The sequence below is a fragment of the Peromyscus leucopus genome, chromosome 2 (genome assembly GCF_004664715.2).
Source record: "Peromyscus leucopus breed LL Stock chromosome 2, UCI_PerLeu_2.1, whole genome shotgun sequence".
Lineage (NCBI taxonomy): Eukaryota > Metazoa > Chordata > Mammalia > Rodentia > Cricetidae > Peromyscus > Peromyscus leucopus.
The window spans coordinates 99,270,690-99,287,770 of record NC_051064.1 but is presented as its reverse complement, the minus strand read 5'-3'; the positions used below and the strand labels follow the sequence as shown (position 1 = coordinate 99,287,770).

At 37.0% G+C, this 17,081-nt stretch overlaps 1 pseudogene; it reads right to left on the bottom strand.

Annotated features, from left to right (window-relative positions):
- Nucleotides 1-17,081, bottom strand: part of LOC114693785 — a 60,360-nt pseudogene that overhangs the window by 32,161 nt on the left and 11,118 nt on the right.

Sequence of the window (17,081 nt, the reverse complement as noted above, 5' to 3'; positions counted from 1 at the left end):
GAGGTCTGGTCAGCCATCTGAGACCATGTTGGTGTGAGGGCAAGAGATAACACTATTTTAGGTACAATAATATCAACTGTAGTAAGAAACTTATCAGATATTCCCTATATAACTACAGTTAACACTATCAGAGCTTTTTAAAGAGTACTAAATTGTGCTAAAATACATATTATTGCATGTTTGGATTTATCACTTAGATTAACCCAACCAAAATATTCCCCATTAGTGTGACTAAATATTTGTTCATCTTTTGTTCAGACAACTTGTCCTTACAGATAAAAACCTTCCTCAGCATGGCAAAACAACATCATACTGTCTCCTATTACAGGTGTGCCTTTTATCCGCCCCACCCCTGACAAAAGGCATTTGAATTCTGTGTTTACAAATTGAGAATTAACATACAATGGAGTCAATAAATAAAACAGCATCAATTTGGGGTCAGTGGTATTGTATTCTTGTTGTTTCACCAGTCTTGGCTTGATGAGCTAGTCTTGAGGTTCTCCCCAAGTCATTCCCTTACTTGTCCTCTTGGGGCATCGGCCTTGATGGGTTTGTCATGTATCTTTCTTCTGGTTGTTTTTTGGATGCTTTCCTGGTCAGAGGCATCAAAGTGGGAATTACCTGGGACTTCGTTAACCTTTGGAAAGATACTATCATAATCCTACTTTGACGTAAAAAGCATACCAGGAAGGCCCTTTCCATTGATTAATTTCTAGATCTTTCCATTTAACATATACTTTAGGCTGTGTCTCCTTTAGGACTAAATTATTTTGTGCAGCAGCAGAAGCATTAAATTTTAAAGTGAAAAATTTCAAAGTTAACATTGCTATCTGTAGCATAATATATGGGATTGGAGTGGTGTATATATGACAGTTTAGTTTTTTAAATTTGTTAAGTGTTTTTATTGTTTTTTAACAATAACTTGATGTTGTAGATTCTAAGGAATTCCAATACAGGATTAATAGTTCATAAACTGAAAAAAATTAAGTGCTTATTAGTATAAGCTGGACCATTTTGAGTTTTTAATTGTAATGAGAGTTCTAGAAAGAAACTGTATAAAGAATTATTTGACAGCTCAAACTTCCACAAGAAGCATAATGGTATTTTCCTGTGTCCCCACATGGGGCTGTGATGTGGAGCTGACTAGTTAGGGAGAGACATTATGCATGCCTATAGTAAGTTCCAGCATAGGTCTCTACATACTGATAGCAGAGAAGGCCTCAGACATATACAGCTGTAGCTCAGATGTCAAAATGATGTCCATTCATTACTAATTATGCATTAGAAACTTGGAATACTTGACAAAATAATGCCTTTTATAGAGAATATGCTCTCATGAGCCCCCTCTTTCCTGTCAGATATGAGCATTTATGTCAGACTAAGATCAAGCATGAAACTAAAAAATAAACAATATTCCCCTATTTAACAATGATCATTAACTTTTAAATATCTAAACATAAGGCTGTTATTTGGGACTTTTAAAATTTAGGTCAATTTTAGTTTTGAGCTCAACAAGACTCTCCTATTACATAACAGGATACTCAGAGTACCTGAGAAATAATCACAGAAAATACAGAAAGAGAAAACATTTGAATTTTCCCATGTAGAGAACCCATTGGCTGAATTACTTTGCTAATTGCTCTTGGGTCTGTTACCATTCTCCATTTGCCAAATTTTTTTAAAAAAATAACAAATACAGAGAGAAGTCCCACGGCTGGTTGATTCTTCAATATGCTGAGCATTTAACTGCTCTTGTAACAGCTCTTCTAAAGCCTGAAGTTGTTGTTAAAGGCTATTGCTGAACCCATACAGGCTTGTCTTTTAACCATTTTAAAGGATGAGCTGTTGGTGTTGGTGTCTTTGGAAGATCAGCAGTTTTGTCCCCTGTTCTTGTACAATCTGGATAGCTGGTGACCACTCATTAGAATAATACCTCCTAATATTTCTCTCAGAAACATGTTAGTTCTGGTTTGTTTCTGAGGTTTTGAGGAATGTTAATTTGAGTATTCCATTGTTGAAACAGATCATGGCCCATAAATTCATAGCTATATTAGGCACATATGGCTTTAATTTTCCTCTCCGTCCTTCTGGACCTATACATTTGAGCCATCTTGTCCTCTGTTTCACTTGATATAATTTTTCTATCCCTAATAGCTGAACATTTACCTCCTGAAGAGGTGAATTTGGATGCCAAGATTCTGGTGCAATTATTGTAACATCCACACCTGTGTCTAAGAAACCTTCTGAGAGAACGTCATTTATTCGTGTTTTTAATTTTGGTCTTTGTTCATTTATAGAAGTTTGCCAAAAAAATTGCTTTATGGTTTCTCTTGAATTTTCTGTTCTCTCTGTCTCAGCTATTTTATCACCCCGAGCAGCCTGTTTTATTCCAATAGGCATTTGGTTATTTAATTGCTCTGAGAAGGGGTTTCTTCTATGATGGCAGGAAAACTCTGAACTGAATTTGCTGTGGGAGCCTGCATGAGGCCCCTCTGGGAGCTTCCTGAAGACTGAGGAAAGGATTACCCTGCCTGTCTATTGTTGATCTACATTAATTGGTCCAATGTTTAACCTTACCACACCTTCTGTATAATCCAAAAGGGAGGGGCATTCTGTTGCCATTGTTCCTTGAATAAACATTCTTTCTAGGAATGCCCTGTTTTACACTACCTTTTCAAGTGAACTTATTTACCACAACCAAAACATCTGACATTGTTTTTCCTCAAAGCTTTTGAAATCACCTCTCCTATCCACATCTCATCATGGTCACGAGACTCAATATTAATTGTGTCCCTGATCCAATTCTCCAAGAGTGCTGATCTTGCCTTTAATGGCCTGATTATTCTTTTGCGTGCTGCATTCAAGTTCTCAAAAGCCAAAGATTCAATTATTATCTGTCTGGCTTCTGAATTTGGTACCATTCTATTTACTGCTGAAGACAGTCATTGTAAGAAATTTGTGATGGATTCTCTGGGGCCCTGTATAACTTTTGTGAATGATTCAGTTTTCTTTCCTGCTTCTTCAATTCTGTCCCACACATTCACAGCTGCCATGTGGCATAGAATTAAGGTTTGGTTATCATATAAACATTTTCTTTGTAATCTGTGCTGAAATCCTCATTGTAGAAAAAGCAATTAACAAGTGCCTGTAAAGAGCTGTAGAATATTCATGCCATTGAGTCATTGCAAAAACTTGGGGGCCAAAAAAAAAATAGATTTTTGCTTAAAATACAAAGTATTTCCCACTGTCCAGAGGGATGGATATTGGGCAGAGATATTTTTCAGGATGATGAGAAGCAACTTAAGTTGCTTATTTAGAAGACAGCCAAAGAAAATTTAAGACTTTGACCCTTTGGCCTGATAATAGTAGTCAGTTCGTTACAGGGGCTAGATTAATAGCTTATCAGAATTCCATTGATTAATATTAATACTCTAAACTTTTGAAGTCTGAATAGCAACATTGTGAGAGGGAAAAAAATCTCAATTTCAAATTTTGTATATTATTTTTAGGACTTCTACAGCTTGCATTTACAGATCTTGTATCACTTTCTCAGATGATCACAACTTACTTAAGCTTTTATAGCCTTAGACATTTACAACTTATACCCTGAATCATCTTCCTAGACCCTTACAACCTCCATAACTCCATTACTGAGCGCAGTCCTTGAAAAGCAAATATTTAAAATAAATAGTAAAAATCAAGTTAAATCATTTTTGTGAGTTCATCTCTTTCAATATAAAGCTGTTAGCAAGGCAAACTGCATGAATCTGCCCTTTTAGCAGGAGATCTAGTAACTCTAGGAAAAGGAAGGCCTGATCTTTATATATGAAATAGATTGATGTAGCAGCTACAGTTGTTGGGAGAGTAGCTAGATGTTTTTGTTGTTGAAATGATAAAGCTACAATTAGCTATCAGCATCATCAGAAATCTGAGAAAGATAAATTTGTGCAGGAATGTGGTGATATTTTACTTGTGCTTTAATAAATAAAGCTTTCCTGGAGATCAGAGGAAAAAGGACAGCATGCAACTGTACCACATACCCTTAATCCTATCACTGTTCAGGCACACTGGAAACAGAGCCAGGTATGGTGGCACATGACTTAATTCCAACACTAGTTAACCATGGAAGTCTGAGGTCTGTAACAGACAGATAGGAAGTGACAGAGCTGTGTAGGAAGAGGAAGTGATGTAGCTGGATAGAGAGCAAATAAGAATGGTAGAACAGCAAGGAATATGTGCATGGGTAGACAGGAAAGTAACTTGCATTTGGAAGCTGCAGAGTTGGTGAGGTAAGGTTGGCTGGTAGCTTTTTCGTATTTCCCTGATCTCTCTAAGGCATTTCACCCCTATATTTGGCTCCATGTTTTTTTTATTTAATAAGACATTTGGAAATCCATTTATATAGGGATATAATCTAAATAGCCTCTGTATCAATTAAAATAACAAAGACTTACCTGCTACCTGGATGATTATTATAGGCTCCTCCCTAGTGTTCTTGGGTCAGAAGTTGTTAGTCACTGGCAGTAACACAGCAACATTAAGTCTCATATTGACACATAGGACAGCACTAGCCTTCAGTTACCACACCCAGAAGATCCAAGAGACTTTCCTCTGGATGGGGAACTTGATAGACTGAGCTAGCTTGGTGTGGCAAAGAGGATCAGTCAGTTTTCTGATATCCTGTTTGTCACAGGTTGGGCAGGGTCCTTGAAGCTGGTGAGGCTTGGGCAAGTTCTTTGCCCAGTGTTTAGTGTTACCACAACCCAGATGGAGTCATTTTTTGCCTTGTCTTCTTTTTTGAAGAGACATAGGACTGCCTCTAGGAGATGACAGTTTTGGTATCATAGGAAGCATTTTTTATTAAACATTTCAAATGTTATATTTGGCAGATCTCTGAGGAGCTTGAAAGGCCAAAATTTAATTTATCAAGTATATTTTGATTTTAAAGCAACATTACTTGTTTTTAATTACTTGCTTTAGGATTAATCTTGAAAACATAATATAGAAACTAATGTAAAGGAGGTAATAAATTTGTCTCTTCCTCAAGCTTGGTTTCTTTAAATGAATTTACATGTGTACTTAGCATGACTACAAGCATAGTTTTGAACACATTAAAAAATGGTCATTTTATAAGGTGACTAACCCATTAAGTTTCATGTCTTAATTATCTTTAATAGTTTAAGAAGTTAGTAGCTTCTACAGGATTATGATTTTTATAGTTTTTATCTCTGTTAATTTTAGCCTTAAAAATTGAATTGAAGATTTAATTGAAAATTTCCTGTAAAATAAAACTTTAAATAGAAAACACAGCCCATAGATGTACTAGGAGCCTTAACAAAGTCATAATATATCCCACAGAAAATCTGGTAACCTTATTTCCCTATTCTTCTTATTGTAACATTACAAGATATTACATTTTCATGTATGACTCAGTTATTCAAATAGTTAAGGCTTCACAAAGTTAGCAAAGACAAAGAGGCTAGACCTATGTCTTTAAGCCAGTTATTGTTACCTTGGAATAGACATTAGGAATTGATTCAACCTTACTTATCAAATATATTTTGTTTATTAAACATATGTCATTTTTATTCAAATTGTATATTTTTAGGAATAAAAATCATCATAATTAAAAAATACATTCTAATCCAAAATAGCTTGAGACCTGTTATTGCTTCTTAGTGCAAAAAGAAGATAAGAAGAGTCATTTTTAAGTTACATATTAGCATTCAGTACTAAATTAAGAACATCTATGTATTGTTTTTTAGCTATTAATATTTTGTCACATTTTTAAGTTAACTTTTTGCTTGAAATTTTACAGGCACTTGTGCCCCACACTCAGCAATTGTCTTACAGATTCTGAGAGGAAAGAAAGTTGACATTTCAGCAAGAGGTTTGAATAATCCAAGACTTGATTGGGGGAACTTTTTTTTTAGTAAACAATAAAGGGGGAAGAGGCCAAAAGGGCTAGGCATATATTGATTATATCCAGCCATCCAAGATTTTATAATAATTCCTTTTTGATTAAAATTTTTAAATAACATGAATACAACAGTAACAAAAATTTATTATTTGTTTTAAAAAATATTTTCTAAGGGGCTATTAGACAGCATCTGAAGCTCTTACCCAGTATAAATAACACCTTTCCCATTTCTGCATAGGTAGACTCACCCTCCTTATTTTTAGTTTTTAGTCTGCATACCATTGTTTCTTTCCAGAAAAGCTTGAAGCTCATGCAATTAGGGCCTAATTACATACAACCAGCTAGAAGAAGTGACTGTATACCTAGGAGAATGTTCAATGATTTTGCCTATATCCTTGTTTTTTGAATAAATGTTAACTTTTAACAGGTCCAGCTCTGATTATTTTCAGCAGGACTTTCGGGATTATTACTGAAAGTTTATGCAGAAGGTTTTATTTTATTTTTTATAACCAGTTTGTGTGTGTGTATGCAGCTGAGACTGACAATCTGAGAAGCTTAATAATTTTTTTCTTATGAAGTCATTAAGCTGAAGAATAATATATAAGTATCTGTAACCCAGGTTACATTCCGTTATTAAGTGAAAGAATTATAGGTAAAACATGTTTTTATCTCCCTTATATGATTAAAAACAGAGCCATCCTGACAACCCACATACAATATATCTAAGTAATTTGTCACAGATAATAGATTATGAGCAAGCAAGGACCATATTTTCTCAGCCAACCCCTTTGTTGACAGTTCTGCAAATTGCAGTTACAAAGAAAGAATCAACCACTTTATTATCTATCTTGAGAAGTAATCTTATAAGAAAATTTTAAAGAAGTCACAAACCTAAGCTAATGAAGAGCCCCCCAAAAATGAGAAAATTGTGTACTTATAACCTATACTTCTGAGTGTTTTCAAACTATCACCAACTTCGATCTTTTTCCTTGCACTCTATCAGGCAGGGAAAAAGCAATTCAAACTAATGCATGACTATGGAAACATTTTGAACTAACACCCTGTAATCAGAAATCACAATTCTGGATTTTCTTCAGTTCCTAGAGGTGTCCAGAATAAGTCTTGGGACATGGAGACTCCAGAATGTCATATGTCCTCTAATTCAGGCTCAAGTCAACATTCCTGAATATATCGTAAATCTCTTAGCTTCAACTCCAGTTGGCACCGCCCAAGGACACTGTAGCACTATGACACTTTAAATCTCAACAATGTACTTCTGCTCTGTGTGTAACCCTGATCGTAATAAAAAAAAAACCTGTAGCCCTTTTTGTGGGGATACAGAGTCAAATTATTCTCTGTAGCTCTGACTAGTCAGAACTTTCTTCCCCATGGTGTATTTGAAATAAAAGGTGCTTCTGTTTCCAGACTTTGGTGTTCTACTCCCTGTTATATGTGCAATTTCAGAACCCAATATTCTCTTGTTCCAAAGTATTCTTCCTATTTTGAAGGCATCTGGTGGAGCTAGCAAGATTGCTTTAGTGTGGAAAGATGTTTGCCACCAAGATTTGACAACATAAGTTCAATATGTGGCAGGCACAAAAGATGGCGGGACATAATTTACCCTTGCATGTTGTCTTTTCACCTCAACCTAATATTGTGGTATATGTGAGGCCCCATGTATAAACCACTCCTCTAAAAGGTAAATAAAAATTTAAAGGTATGAGTATCTGAGTTCTCTTTCATCACCATTGCAGCAAACATCAGGGAAGCATTTCAAAATTTCATGTCATGAAGCAGCAAGCAGAAAGAGTTTCAGCTGAATAGTGTGGCCACAACCTGCTATGATACAAAATTTGAGATTATTCTCCTGATAAAGTCTATTCTAGACTTTATAACATCTATTTTTATCAGAAATGACTTATGCCCAGTAAGACCTTCCCTGTTGTTACCATGCATATGTCTTAACTGTATTTTAAAAATAGGGTAAGAGTATAGTTAAAGTTTATAATAAGAGTTGACCTTTAAAGGAATGTGCATTGAGCAGAACCTGATGCAGTTCAGTACGTGCCATTTAAAATTGTCCTCTCATATGCTCATTGTGTTAAGTGGGGAGTCCTTCTCCTTGCTTCGTTCAGTGTCCTTATTAATACACAGCTCTATTTCTGAGTAAAAGGCAAGGGAGCATCCCCTTTAGAAACACTGAACATTTTAATACTCTGGCAATACGGCAGGTATCCAGATTCCTTTGTGAGGAAGAGGCAGAATTTGGTGTTTCTTCCCCATGTTGTGGAAAATAGAGAGAAATAAGGGTGGTCTAAAGTAGTCCTTGTTGACAGCAACAGTGGGATGGAGCCACAAGCAGGACTACATGCAGAGAATACCCTGAAGCAGAGAACTGTAAGGAGAAGAGGGCAGACAAACTAAACTGGAGCCCTGAACCTCTCCTGCTCATCACAACTCACCTATTGAGCATAGCAGAAAATATCTATGGGAGCCACAAAGATTCCAACTTGTGGTTTGACTCAAGGTCAGAGTCAGAGTTTATGTTGCTCTCCATAATAGGGTGCAAAGGCATGGTTACCAGATGTCTTTTTTTTTTTTTTCTGCAAGGTGTCTTATACTTCAAGGTCTAATCATAAGATACTTTGCTGTGGGGCATGGTTACCAGGTGTTTTGAAGGGTGTAAACTTGGTTGTACTTTGTGCTTTGATTTTGAAAAGGGAGGTCTTTTGCTTCTCCCTTGCTAGTGAATAAAAAGCCATTAGAAATAAACTCGAACGCTGCTGAGTATTGACTCAGGGTCCCCGTGAAGCTATCCTGTGTCTCTGTTATTTTTTCTCAAATGTATTTCCATCTAGCATTTCTCATTCCTCACTCACTATTCAAGGGACACTTTAATAGGTTGGGACTGAACCCCAACACTGGGCTGGGCTCAGCAAGGTTCTGTCTTCTTAAACTGTTCATTGTCCAAAAATTGCTCTGTATTTAAATGCATCTGAAGTGGTCAATCTTTGGGTCCAGTGTAGCCCAGTGAAATTGGTCAGAGTCATGGTTCCACACAGAAGGCAGCAAAGTGACATAGCTTGAAATATGGCACACATACCCAGGCAAATAGACAGGGGGAGTGGCTCTTGACCTCATATACCACGACTCTTGATGTCCTAAACTTCTCCATCCTCACCAATCTAATTGTCTAGTGCCATTTGACCAATACATCCATTATTTCCCTTATATATATAAAACACTTTTTAGTCATAGATTATAATTGCCTTATAGGAATTTTTATCAGCATATTTATAATACTCTTTGTTACAAGTACATCTGCTTAATAGGAATAGGTTAGGATGTATGTTTCTAGGGAAATGTCTGTAAGCATCCAAAGGAAGATATTGAACCTTACTGCTCACAATGGTCAGGTCCATAGTAAGTATAGCCTCTACTTTCTCTGTTCTCTTCCATAGAGTGTTAAGGAGATAACACATAGTCACACCACAGTTGTCAAAGATGTACTGATGTATAAGAAAGAATTCCTGTCTAAGCAGATACATGTACGATCCCTGTCATGAGCTTTCCCCATGCTGTTCTTTCGCTGTAAAGCTTGTTGCCATTCTTTAAATCTCTCTGGATTCTATAACCTCTTTTCCAATTTCTCACTTCCATCTTAGTGCATTATTTAGTCTGCTTTCCTAGAGTCATATAGTGACCTACTAGGGTTGCTTGCTCCTCACTCCACATTCCTTCATTCACAGAGAGGCAGAGCGCTTTCTTCTGGGAAAGTAGGTATCCATGTTCTTAGTCTCCTCCAATCACAAATCAAGGTTTGGAGATAATTAATAAATATTAGCTTTAGTAATAAAAAAGAGCTTCAATTCTGAGTATTACCCCTGCACACCTAACTTTATTTTATTTCTATTTGGAGCTTATGAAGTGGTTTGAGTAAAGAACTGAAGCTATTTATGATTACATAATATGCTCACATAGTTACAGGAAATGGAGCCATTATTGTAACCAGGTCTTTCTGCTGGCAAGGCCATAACTTCCAGTCTCTGCTGCACATAGCTATTTAGATTTCTCAATACTTAGGACAAGAGTTAGAGTTTATATTAAAAGTCTATGGGAGGAGTTTCACTGGATGCCTAGGAATCCAGTAAATGAATAGGAAAATGCAAAACAGCACCTGGGTAATTGAGAATTCAATTTCCAGCCATGAGATTTTCAGTGAAAAAGAGAAAAATAAATATAGTGGCTGTTCCACTGATTCTAAAGAGAAGGTAGCTGTGCACTGATGGGTGGACAAGCTTTTCTGAATCTCATGCTGGAGAGCAATCTCCAAGAACATTATATTAAAGAGTCTTAGTTAATTAACTAGATCCTCAGAGACTGGCATTAGACAGCAAGGAGGGAGTTTCAGTAGTATATTATAGAGAGGGAATTTTAGTGGCCAGGAGAGATGGGGAGTAGTGTGATCAGCATAAGTCTGTGAAGACAGGGAGTTGAACGGGGACTTATTGAGTAAAAGGAAAGGACATTCTTTAATGTCAAATACGGTAAGTCCTGTGGATGGATCATGGGGTCAGTATGAATCCTCAGGACAGTACTGGGTTCTGGATCCTATCACTTGTTACTTTGTAGAAAAGATCTCTTATGTAAATTCAGTTTCCCTGAGACTTAACTTTCCAATCTAGAAAATGGAGATGATCACTAAAAAATCAGGATGATATTTTGGAAGAGATAAAAGTCTACGGAACATCATGATTGCCTTGTAAGTATTGCTTCCGTCCCTCCCATTCTTAAAACTGATATTTGAGATTTCACTATGGTCTATCTTTCTTTGAGATACTTTGGGGCTCTAAGGAAAAGCTGGAAATATGCCTATGGGGACACTGTTAGAAACATTAGCCTCACTCTGGTATTGGTCCATGTGCCTCAAGTGTATTTTACATCTTAATATCCTGTCTTTTCATGATTGTGAAGCATTTCCTAAACTCAGCATGACAGGTCCCTAGTCTTGAGGCCGCCCAAGTAGACAATGTCTGATGGAAAGCTTATTCCACCTACATGCTCACATTAATACAGGAAGATGGTGAGATTTTCCAAGAAAATGAAGCTAGTTTTTGCCTAAATATGTTTGATCCAAACCCATTCCAATACTACTCCCAACAATATGTGTGAATATCCATTTAGATACATGGAGTGTTTCATCAGATGTCTACTTCCTCATTTAAATCATTTCTTAGAACATGAATACCTATCACTTTGAAGCTTAGATTCTGTAGTTGATATTCGCAATGGACTTGGGTATCTGAGGCTGAGGGTTGCATTCTGCAAGTGGAGTCGCAGCCAACTTGGTGTCATCTCTCACTTCCCTGGAAATATTCAAGGGGGTAATGTTGCCTATCCTCTATACATCATGGATGACAGCATTAGTATAGAGCATGAACTCTCATTCAGCCAAGCTCACCTGCCTCTCATAGCAATCACTCTGTCAATGTCTGTACTTTTTCTAGGAGAAAATAGGAGCCCCATTAAGTTTTATATTTCATCTTGTTGTTTCCTCAAGTGTGTTCTAAAATTACTAAGTAGGCATTATGAGACATTAATGAATTCTTAATCACAATTTAGAAAATAAAAAGTTTCATGAAATGAAAAGTATTTCTATACTCATCTGCTAAGTATAGAACTAGGATGAAGAAAAATAGAATGGGCCACTCTCCTCAATCAGAAGAGAGACAAAAAATATGAAAGGCATCGCAGTGGAGGCACACTGGGACATTGGCAGTGGCAGTGGAGGGAGTAGGGGAGGTTGGATCTCTGCATACACAATGGCCAGCAGAGTATAGATTTGTAGAAAATTTAAAAAAGTAGTTTGGTTCAATATGACTCAGTAGCTAGTGTTGGTTCAAACATTAAGACTCTGACCTAAAATAATTTGTTTAGAGATGTTCAAGCACAGTGTAATTTGGAAAAAGTATCTTGGTGATATTAAGCTCAATCCATGTGTATAAAAAAAAAACAACTTAAGACATGACCATATGACCATATGGAAACTCTCTGTAAAGTACAAGTGATATCTTCCCATGAAGACAAGTTTCTATATATTAATATTAAGAAAACATGTATAAAATAAGTGTCTAAGGGAGGATTGTGTGTAGCTTGGCCACGCCAGATAAGGTAAATGTTACTGGGATATAAATCAAGTCAGCTTTCAATGTTCTAGATAGAAAACAGGTTGCATATATCTCACTTTGAAGAGGCAACACTGTGTTTAACATTACTGGTGCCACTAGTGCTTATCTGTCAGCAGAAGGACCTACATGCTTCCTCCAGATCATCTTCTGGAGGAAGACAATGACAGCAATTTCCCAGTCAGAAAATTCTGGAGGAATCTGAAACATCTTAAGGGGGTATTACCTGAGATGATTCTTCTAGGTGGGGGAGAACTTAAGACAGTGCATTCTTGGTTGAGGGAAGACAAAATGTTTTGAATTTGAGGCAAGAATAAAGGCAATGCAAAGAGAGGACATGTAATGGAGTAAGACCATGTAAAGCATGGGTGGTGCTGAGGCTGGAAGTCAGAGAGATAACATCATAGGATGTCAGATACCAAACTAAGGGAGTTTGTACAGTATCCAGGAAAAAATGACAATGCATAGCTTTAAAAGGATACATCGGTGGGGTGCTCATGTAGTAATGCCACTCTTAACTGGGACCTAGCACTGTGCCACTTGACTTCTCTGTTTTCATCTAGACGTCAAGGTTTTTAGGGGAACAGTTTCTGTGATGTCTGTGCCATAGCAGTCAGGTCCTGACAAAACATTTTCAGGACAGGTCTATTCCTAAGTTCACATTGCATCATAGCTGTTCCAACATTTCCCCTTCCCACACAGGCATCTTCTTGTCCTGTTTGAAACACAGTTTTCTAGAAGTATCATTGTACCTTGTCTAGGTACAAATCACATGCTCACCTTGGACTTGTGGGTAGGGAGCCGTGTAGAAGAGAGCCCAACAGAGTGCCGTGCATGTTGTCTCTGTTCTAGCAAAGAAGAGGTCCAGAGTGCTGTAGATGAAGTTTTCTTTGTTGAAACTGTAGTCTTGTCTGGATACTGGATACTGGAAAATACAGTGTATATTTATTTATCTAGAGGGCTTTGTTTGCCTCTAAACACAAAGTCTCTACCCTGAGAAGTGAACTTAAATGAAACAAACCACAGGAAAAATGATTAACTGTATGACTTCACAAGGAAGCAGAGGTATCACAAATGTCCTCCTTCCCAAGTGCTAACAGAAAGCTTCTATCACTTGGGTTAATGGAACACATTCTCATGCTTGCAAATTATGAGAAGCCATTAGAGTGGCAAGAGAATGTGCCTTCGACAGACTTAACTTTCAGTATTGTAGTACTTTGAAAGTAATTGGCCTCCATAATCTCATCAGGAGTGGCACTATTAAGAGATGTGGCTTTGTTGGAGTGGGTGCGGCCTTGTTGGAGGAAGTGTGTCACTGTGGGGGTGGTCTTTGAGGTTTCAAATGGTCAGGATAGCACCCAGAGTTTCAGTCACTTTGTGTTGCCTGCATGATATAGATAGGACTCTCAGCTACTCTAGCACCATGTCTGCCTGCACTCTACCATGATCCTGTCATGATGATAATGGATTGAAACTGAACCTCTGAAACTGTAAGCAAACTACCCTCAATTAAATGTTTTCCTTTATAAAGTTGCTGTGGTCATGGTGTCTCTTCACAACAATAAAAGCCCCTAACGAAGACAAATATCAATGGTATCACATGTTAGCTGCATGACTTAAGGAAAGTCATTTTACATTTTCATTCTTCAGATACACGTTTTATAAAAGTGGGAATATGATACATTCTTCAAAGGACATTTTAAATTTTGTGAAGTTTAAAAACACATACCAAATAGTCAACAATTCAACTATTTTCTGAATACCTGAAATAATAAAGTTAATTCCATTATGTGCAACAAAGCCATAGCTACTCTAACTTTTACACATTTATAGTTGAAGCCTCTGTTTCCAAATGTATTTATTATCAAATCCCATTGTCTTTACCCTTCTTTTGGAAACTTTAATTTGTCAGTAATTGGTTCTCATGTTAATAGCCCATACCTGAACACCATATGGCCAGCATCATCTTCCTAGAGAAGACAATGTGTTTAATGATTACTATTCCAGTAAGACAAAATAACATAAGGTGAAAGAAATTCACCCTCTGCCCCATTGCAAAAGAGGTGTCCAAACTCCATGAATCACAGATGACAATGTTGATTCAACTGTGTCTTTAGCTAGTAGCCAACTGAACTCAAAACTACATCCATTTTGGCTATATTACTGAGTCCTGTCTAGAAGGATGGATAATGGTGATAAGAGAGAAAGAAGGAGGTAAAATTCTCATCTAGACCTTAGGGGTAAATTCTAACATTCAATTCTATGTTTCTTGTGTTCTGCAGCGGGGACTGAGATGGTCTAGATAACTGGTTTTGGGTCTGACTTTAAATAAAATAGAGTTCTCCAGGTTATTGCTATTTTGCCTTTTAACAGTTCTTCAGATATGGAGAGATATGGGGGATGCAGAATGTAAAATAATATTTTGGCATTTTCAGGGATATAACCAAATACTATTCCTTCAATGCCCTTTTTCTTGAGTTGCTGCCACTCAACACAAGTAAAATATTGGCACTATGTTTATTCATCTCAGGTAGGTGAAATAAGACTAAACACTTAAAAATTGAAAACACTTAAGTCCATATCCCTAGAATGTGTGCACATTACCTAATTTGCCAAAGAGCTATTTTTAGATGTATTAATATAAGATTTTGAAATTAGAAGACATGATTTATCTAAGTAGCCAAATGTAATCAAAAGGGTGTAGGAGAAGGATATAGGATCAGAGTAGGAGAGAAGTGATGGAAGTTGAAAAGAGGGATCAGTCATAGCATGGAGTGTGAGGAAGCACCTACAAGTTTAGCTTTAGTGGGCAAGAGGCCCTTGTGCACACAGAAGTACTGGAGAAGCCAGAAAAATTAAACAATCATACTTGTCTCTTCAAGGAAGGAGATGCTTACCTGTCTTCCTCCAAGAATGCTGGGAATGGATTCAGTTTACAACCTGGTGAAATCTTTGCTTTCTGTAGGGCTAGGCTTCACCCAAATCCCCTGAATTTATGTTTTGTTTATCTCAGACCCTTTCCACTAAATCTTGAGCATTGCTTTTAAGTCCAGTAAGACCATCCTATGAGAGATGTCATTTGTACTTTACAATAGCCTAAGTGACTTGTATGTCATCTTAGACCAGGCCAATCCTGACTCCTACAGGTATTATGTTTTACCTCAATCATCTCCCTAGTCCCTAAATCTTGAGTACTATCTCTGAGTCAACAGTACCCATCTTTGTGAAAGAAGCCAGATGTACTTTGTAAAGAATTTCATTATAATGTGTCTTAAGTTTTGTTATGTTCACAGGGCTCAATTAATTGTTATCAGAAAACATTGTTTCCAAAATTGTACTGTGCTTAAATATGGCTGAAATAAATGACCTGGTGTCAGACTCTAGAAGTTTTAAACCATCTATTAAAATCAAGCTAAAGCAAGTTTCATTTTTATTTCACCCAGATTGTTCTCATGCAGGCTATAAAGGGAACTATAAAGGGAAGACTGCAGCTGGCACCCAACATGTACCAAGCTGGTACATGACTATCAGAAAAGGTAAGAAATATTTCCTTAAATAGAAATTAGCGGTTTAAGAAATTGGGCCTCTCACTCAAGGGGGTCATGACCATAAGAAAGACAGTCAAAGTAATATGGGTGCTTCTCAGTTCTCTGAAAGAAAGAATTTTATATAATTATTAAAAAATTTTAAGACCTAAAGGAGCAAAAATATTCAGAGCAACAACTATGTAAATTTACACAAGAAATTGTAAAGCCTAATTTTGTGGTTGCCTAAACACAACAACAACAACAAAACCCATTGATGTTAACAATCAGAAACATATAGGAGCCAATGTAAAAAACAAACAGTGCAAGAAAAAGGAGAAAAAAAATCCCTGTCAATTATTTTGCAATCTGGACTACAAATAATATACTGCTTAGATCCACCCCAGGAGGACCATAAAGAGGAAGATATTCCAGATATATCTCAGCAGGAGGCTAATGCTCCCATATTTAAGGAGACTAATTTATGCTGCCTCCCTTTCAAGCACCACAAATATATCCATGTGTAACACTTATTTGTTCTCATCAACCCAATCAGAAATTCAGTCTATGCTGTCACAGTAACAGAGAGTGCTTATAGAGAATGAGGGAAATAATGAATGGAATAATGATTGTCCCAAACCCTGTACACTTAGGCACTTAGAGGTCCTCTAGAAGCTGAGGGAGCCCTCAAAACTGATTCCCCAGAGAGTCTTATAGAGTATACAGCACACACACACACTGTTAGTACACTGTAAATACAGGGGGTCTTATAGTTTTGTAGAACTGTAATTGAAATAAAATCTGCCATTTCAAACCAGTAAGCTTGTGATTACCTGTTGTAGCATCAAACGTGAACCTCTAATTCTTCCATGAGACGATATAGGCAGCATCTTTTCACCTTTCCCTACTCCTTTAGGAAAGCATCAGTGAAGTCTCTCAACTCATCAGGATCCTAGTCTTTCCTGTGTTTGTTGATTATATGAGAAACAATTTCAGTTCTTCCTAGTTTCTAAAATTTTTTTGATGTAGTCCAGGAAGATATTTTATTATCAATGGAAAAATATTGTAGAGCCAATTGAGAAAACGAAATCGTCATGGATACAGCATGACATGCTTTAATTGAGACAGTCTTGTCTTTCCCTCTTTGTTTCTTACAGTGAAGAAATGAAGGCTTTTATTTCTCTTGGTCCCTAGCATTTTAGTTCTACTATGGAAAATATACTGAGTCTCAAGTCCTTCTTGTCATCCTGATTGCTCCTGCTGGTTCGTGCCACACCTATCATGCCAGAGGCTGTCATCGCTGCAGTAGTTTTTTCTAGTCTAAGTCCATGTCCAGTCTTAATCGACAGGGACTTCCAGAGAAATTACCTAACAGTTTAAACACATGGCTTAAGTTAGCCTGGACTGAACAAAACTGTTCTATTCTGGGTACTTTATGCTAATGCCAAGCAA